Raw genomic sequence first — 7358 nt, forward strand, 5'->3', positions numbered from 1 at the left:
TGATTTCATAATGTTTTGGTATTCATTTGAACCATCAGAGGTATTTTGAAAACCCTATGTAATGTTCCTTGGATAGAGTGAACCAACCAAAATTTTCCACCTCGTGATCGTCACATGATCGTTGTAGAGTTTAGGGTACAAAGGGAAGATTGACGGTAAAGATGATTCTCATTGATCCAACAGTGTAGAGTTACTAACACAACCTTAACCCTTCGGTTGCTCCCCTCTATCACATTTGGCCTGCAAGTCCTACTGAATGGTGTCCTACTGTGAACCTACCACTGCCTCCACCTCCTCTCTTGCTTGTAGCTGGAAATTAGACAGGCATCAACGTAGGCATAATGGTAAGAGTTTTTTTGTTTGTGGTTAAATATTCAACACCTTAGTGTTTCTTCCTCCTATGCTATTTTATTTGGATCATTTCTTTTCTTTTGTTACAGGGGTAGGTGAGTAATCAATGATTGAGTCAACAATGGGGAGATTTGACTTCTGTAGATGTTTTCCCCAGGTAAATTCTCTGACTTCCCACTTACTATTGTTCAAAATGGTTAACCATTATTCTATATTTCATGGATTTTCTTCCTGTTCATTTTCTTTCACGCGGCTAGTCAATTCTCACTGCTTCCTCATTTTTTTTTCCAGGTTACCCCAACTCCATGTAGAGTTTCTCCATCTCACTATTGGAACATTTTGTTTTCCTTCGACAGCCACCATGGTAAGGGGTTTAGGGGTTAATGGAAGAACCTTCACTTACTAAAATTTAGATTTCACTTCATGATGGTTCCAGAGTTTGTTTTTCATTGAGGGTTTGGTCAATCTCTAGATCATCTTATGATTTTCTTTGTCTCTATTTTGGTTTTTTTTGTCGTTACATATAGGACTATTTCCTCATACCGTATTTGTAGGAGTAGAATAAATACCAAACTCACTCCATGCTTAGGTAAAGTTCATGGTCCCACATTTATCTTTTCCACACAACATCGGGTCTTCTACAATTTTCTTACAACATGAAACGACTCAGAACATATTTATTCTTTCTGTTTTTTTTCTTTTCTTATCGTTACATGTACGATGACCTTTCATATGTTTAATTACTAGCCAACGCAACCATCTCTCAGATTTTGACCCCCACGCCTTTTCCTTCTTAGGTTGATACTCTATGCATGTTCATGAAGGAATTTTTCCTTATGGTCCAGGGGTGATGTTGTTAGTTACAACATGGATGAAACCCTTGTCCCTAGTTACCCGGCAGATATAATTTTTGTTCCTCTTTATTCCTTTTTTCTGTGTCTATTATTGTAGTTAATGATAGGGAAGAATTGCCACTAGGCATGTAGCCTTTGGCTCATCCGATATACTGTTTTTGTAAAATATAAGAGAATTTATAGCCTATAGAGAGAAAATTTGAAATTATAATTACAGTAACCCCTTAGAGAATTATTTTGTAATTCCTCCCTTATTTTTTGGCTCACATTTTGGGTTGTAAGCTATGACTTTTAGAAATGAATGTACATATTTTTCGTTATGAATATTTTAATTCGAATGAATCCTTTATCAGTTGTGCACTTAATTTATTTTTCTTCTATCATGAGAATTGGAGTATGGCTTTCACTATTTTTCTATATATGCCGGCTATGGCTCTATTCATCAGTTTGGTTTTATTTAATTAAAATTTATTTATTCCATTATAAATTCTCCACATACGGTGGTTTCAAATTTCTTGATTCTGGTTTTTATCTGTGTTACAAAAAAATTGACGATTCCTGAACAAGTGTTTCTTATATAGTTCTTATTGTCTTATGCCTTAATGGTATAGTAGATGTTATCTTTCACTACTTTCACCAAGATTTAGGTAAAATTTATATGTTAAGAAAAAATACATGAATTGGTTTTCTCCCCTATTCTTTCTCCCTTGTTCTCAAGGGTTATTACACCTAGTTTGTTCTGGGTTCATTTTGAATCACACCATTTATAAGTAAGGCAAACAGTACCCGCCACGTCTACTCACTTATTTATTTTTGTTACCTTTTCATGTTCAACCATTGTACTAACTTTTTTTCTAGAAAAAAACCCATACCTTTTGTCTTACTATTCAACTATATATATATATATATACACACCCTGAATTCCTTGTTTTCTTCATTACATGTTACTGGTATTACAGTTTTCTAGCTGGATAATGAACTTCTTTAGTATGTTTTCCCTAGCTCTATTATAGTTGAAGAAGAGTAAAGTTGACTCTTTCCCTCTCTTGATCTATGCGAGCGTATTAATCATACTCTTGAATTCTAACTAGGTATTTCTCTTTCATAAAAAGTAATACATGTGTATATATATATTAAAACCTTACGAGAACTTACATAAAAATGGGCTCTAATTAGCTTTGCCCTCTATATGGCACATTCACATGATACAATTTCAGGATACATAACAAATGAATAATCCACGAGGAAAGTATTACATCGTGTGCATTCTATCACCTCACAATCAAATAATTTAGCAGATGCTGATAGCAGATCAAATTTTCCTTTTCATCAATTCCTAGTCACTAGCATATACATAATTGTATAGCATGGATAATTTTGAACATATGCACAAAATTAATTCACTATGCACATCAATAATTCCAACAGTGTAATCAAGCTTAAATGTACCCAGACTCTAACAGTATCAGTTGCCAAGTAACTCCACTTGAGAATACCACTCTACCTATTCTCGTAAATGTTGTTAGACTGTACTAGGAAGAAATAGTATCCTCCCAACCATGAACAGATCCCCCAGTTCCCCCTAAGCTGAGATATTTTTCCCAGGGAATCTATAACCTCTTTTGATTCTAAATAATGTATTTTATACATTACTTTCCTAGGATATTTTTCCTTAGCAACATCCCACTTTTCATGGGTTTGCCAGCCCACTAGCCTAGGCTTTCCTTCTTTCTTCTTTTTCCCAAAAAAGGTATTTCATCCTTTTCCTTTAAAGTCCGTGTTTCTCTCTCATGACGCTTTATTTCGCCCTTGGTTAGTTTTTTTCTACAACTGAGTGATTTAATAGATTCTCTCTCCCATCATATTAAATCTTGTTGATCAACTCCTAGGGATTTTCAAGAGTTATTTAAGCGAAGATTATTCTGATCTTATCCACTAACACTAGTTTTCAGATCTAGGAAAAAAATATTAACTCTAGTGTTTCTTTCCCAAGTAATTTCCATATTTTCTTTGAATTAATAAAATTCATTTATTACATCATCGTACTTTTTTTTTCACCTTAATTTCATCCGCCATGGCTTCCTAGCCATTACATATAAAAATAGTTTAATCTAAAAATAGAAAGATATTTACATAGAAATAGAGGGGTATTACAACCCCCCCCCCCCCCCCCCCCCCCACACTTTTTTTAAATTAACACCATCTCGAGTGTTTATTGTCCATTTGGTTCATTTCCGGAACAATGTTGGGTAAGCTTCTTTCATTGTATCCTCTCACTCCCAAGTAGCCTCCTTAGGTGTAAAGTGCCTCCATTGCACCTTAACCCGAGCGACGACTCGATTTCGAAGAAAATATCTTTCCCATCTAGAATGTGGAGTGGTTCTAGAAGGAAATATCTTTGGGGTTCAACCTACATCATATTCCAATCAATTACGTGAAAATTATCATGGACATATTTTTTTAATGAAGACACATGGAAAACATTGTGCACTTTAATATGAATGGGAAAAGACAGTTGGTATGCTACTGGAAAAATTATGTCCAGGAGTTCAAAAGGCCCACAAGATTGTGGTGTCAATTTTGCATAGGTCCCAGTTCTTAAGGTACTTTTCCTCGATTTTACTCTTAAGTAAGCATGAAATTCTTCATGAATTCTTTTCTCTGCATAATGTTTATGCCTATCCTATGCCGTTTCCATGTTTTGTCTAATCTTTCTTACCAACTGGTCTATTTCATGTAAGGAATTCGATCCTAATATCAATATATCATCTAGTTTACTCTAACTGAGAGGTGTATGACATTTTCTGCCATACAAGGCTTCAAAAGGATGCATTTTTATTGAAGTTTGGTAGTTTTTGTTGTATGCAAATTTTAATAACTGCAGAAAATCCTCCCATTTTCTAGGCCTATCCATGATGTACATTCTCAACATATCTTCCAAAATCTGATTGGTTCTCTCTGTTTGTCCATCCATTTTAGGGTGATATGCAGTGCTGAAATTTAGTTTAGTGCTTATGGCCCCAAACAAATATTTCCAAAATTATGACTTGAATTTAGCATCCCTATCTGACACCACCATCTTTGGAACTCCATGTAGTCAAAAAATTTCCTTCATGATAATATTGCTAATCCGCATTGTTTCATAAGTAGATTGCATCAATATAAAATGTGTTTCTTTACTCAAAGTGTCCACCACCACCATGATGGAATCATGTTGTCATCTTTTTTTGGTAATCCTGTAATAAAATCCAATGAAATCACTTCCCATTTCCATTCAAGAATAGGCAGTGGTTTCATCAATCCAGCAGTGTGTTGGTGTTCCACCTTTACTTGTTCACATTCTATACACTTTGCTAAATATCTTGACATGTCCCTTTTCATGCTCGGCCAAAATAATTCTTTCCTTAATGATGTTATAATATTTTGATATCCATGATGGTATGCGTATGTTTCTTGTTATATTAATCTAGTATCGTTTATTTTAAAGCACTCACATTGGGGACATACAATCTATTTCTGTGGGTTATAAATACTTCAAAATTTTCGTCATATCTTAGAATTTTTGTTTTCTGCAATTTCTGTTGAATTTCCAGGTATTCATGATCTTGTTGTTTTGAGTTTCTTATCTTCTCTACAAAATCTGTATTCATTCTACTCACAGCTACTCCCATTATGACCTGTGCATGCCTTCTTAAGGCATATTCTATTTATTTTCTTTTCCTTTTATGTGTTTAATATCAAATTCAAACTACTTGAGGAAAGTCAACCACCTTGCCTATCTAACTTTTAAATCCGGTTGGCTAAAAAAATATTTCAAGATGATATGATCTGTTACCAAATTATTTTTTTTCCTAAAAGGTAGTCTCTCCGCATCTTTAAGGTATGTATTACTCCATCAAGCTCTAAATCATATGCAACATAATTCTTTTCATGTGATTTTAGTTTCCTAGACTCATAAACTACCACAACATTTTCCTGCATTGAAACTCCCTCAAGGCCTTCCAAGCAAGCATCAGTGCACATAATGAATTGCTTGTTTCAGTATGTAATTCTTAGTATAGGAGATAATATTAATAATTGTTTCAATTTTTCAAAGATTTCCTGACATTTGGATGTCCATTAACACTTTCTTCCCTTTTTCTATAAAGAGGTGATAGGGTAAGCCAAGTTAGAGGAAGCTTCTATAAATCTTCAATAATATCCAGTGATTCCCATAAATGAGCAGATGGTTAACACATCCTTAGGTATGGGCCAATTTATAATAGCTCTAACCTTCTCAGAATAACCAAATAGTCCCTCCTTTGAAATTATGTGTGGCAGATACTGTATTCTATGTTTATAGAACTCACATTGGATGAGTTTCACATATAACTAATGTGCTCATAAGGTTTGTAGCAATCATTTCAGATGTTCTTTGTGCTCTTATTCATTCTTGGAATACACTAAAATATCATCTATAAACACTAACACAAATTTATCAAGGTACTTATGAAGTACATTATTCATTAAACACATAAAGGTTGTTGGTGCATTAGTAAGACCAAAGGGTAACACTATGAACTCATAATGACCATATCTGGTTCTAAAATTTGTCTTATGAATATCTTCATCTTTTATTCGCAGCTAGTGATAACTAGTCCTTAAATCAATCTTTGAAAATATAGTTTCTCCCCTCACTTGATTTAACAGAACATCAATACAGGGTAGAAAATATTTATTTTTTATGCTCAAATTATTCAGTTGCTAATAATCGATGCACATTCTAAATGTTCCATCTTTTTTCTTGATAAATAGTACAGGCAACCCCCATGTTGAGACATTGGGTCTAATGTAACTCTTATCTAGCAGTTCTTGTAACTTCATTGATAGTTCTAATAGATTTGATATACTCATTCGATAAGGAGCTCTAGACACTCGGGTGGAACCTAGTACTAAATCAATGGAGAAATCTATGTCTCTATGAGGAGGTAAACCTAGGTTTTCCACTAGAAAAATGTCTTGAAATTCACAAATTATTAATAGTGTCTCTAATTTTCCCTTTTCTGTTTGTTGTTTATTTGTTTCCACCTATACCATGTATAATCGACATCCTTTTCTTTCACTCCTTTTCAGTTGTAACGATGATATTTGTCTGACTGATATTAATTTTGGTATCCATTTAATTAACTTGGTTTTCCCATCTTGCCTCACATAACTTACTGTTTTCTCCAAGCAGTTTATGAACACCTCATGTTTCTCCAACCTTTCCATGCCTATTAACACATCAAAGGACCCTAAAGTAGGGATAATTAAATTTACATCTATAAAATATCCATTTAGGTTAACGAATAACTGCCTTAATTGACTGGTTACATTTCGTTTTGTGCCGGTTTCTAATTGTGCCAACCATGCAGTGCTAAGATTTTCATATTTTAATCCATATTTTTTCACAAGTTGGGGATTAATGTAACTTAAACTAGCCTCAGGATCAATTAAAATAGATACATGTTGGTTTAAAATGGTACCTTAAATCTCAATCATGGTATATTTATGCTCAATATGTTTGTCCTCAAGTGTAGCATTGATCCTATGAATGTTTCTCGCAACATCATGCACAATTGTTGCTTCGTGGAAAATTTAATAGTATGAATGGATCGTAGATTATGCGGGAAGTCCCTCAATATGTGCGGCTAACCACACCCCCAATACTTCAGTGGTTCCCTCTCCTTGACCCCACTAATATTTTTGTTGTTTAGCTCCATGGGTTTTGACCCCATTTGAGATTGTGCCAGCTCATTTAAATTTCCCTTACTAAATTTCTTCCGCTGGTGGTCCTTCCAAAAATTCTTAAGATAAAAGGGTTTTCATCTTTTTGTACTCATTACAGTCTTGTTTCTGTATTTACTCTGCCAATATTTTAAGCCTTCAAATATATGCTTGAACTACTAGTAACACAATATTGCTTTTCTTACTATCTCATCCATTGTCTTAGTTTGTCGAAATCAATTCTTTCTTTGCAAGGATATGGTAAGCAGTTCAAAAATCATTGTACATTGGCTTTCTCCTCTTTAATATAAGGGACATACCGCAATAATTTGTAGTTTTTTCCACAAACACATCCATTGTTAACTGCCCAAGCCTAAACTCATGAAATTCCTTGGCACGATCATCATA

The sequence above is a fragment of the Pinus tabuliformis genome, chromosome 9 (genome assembly GCF_031772625.1).
Source record: "Pinus tabuliformis cultivar Carrire ecotype Pingquan chromosome 9, CPIR1, whole genome shotgun sequence".
NCBI lineage: Eukaryota > Viridiplantae > Streptophyta > Pinopsida > Pinales > Pinaceae > Pinus > Pinus tabuliformis.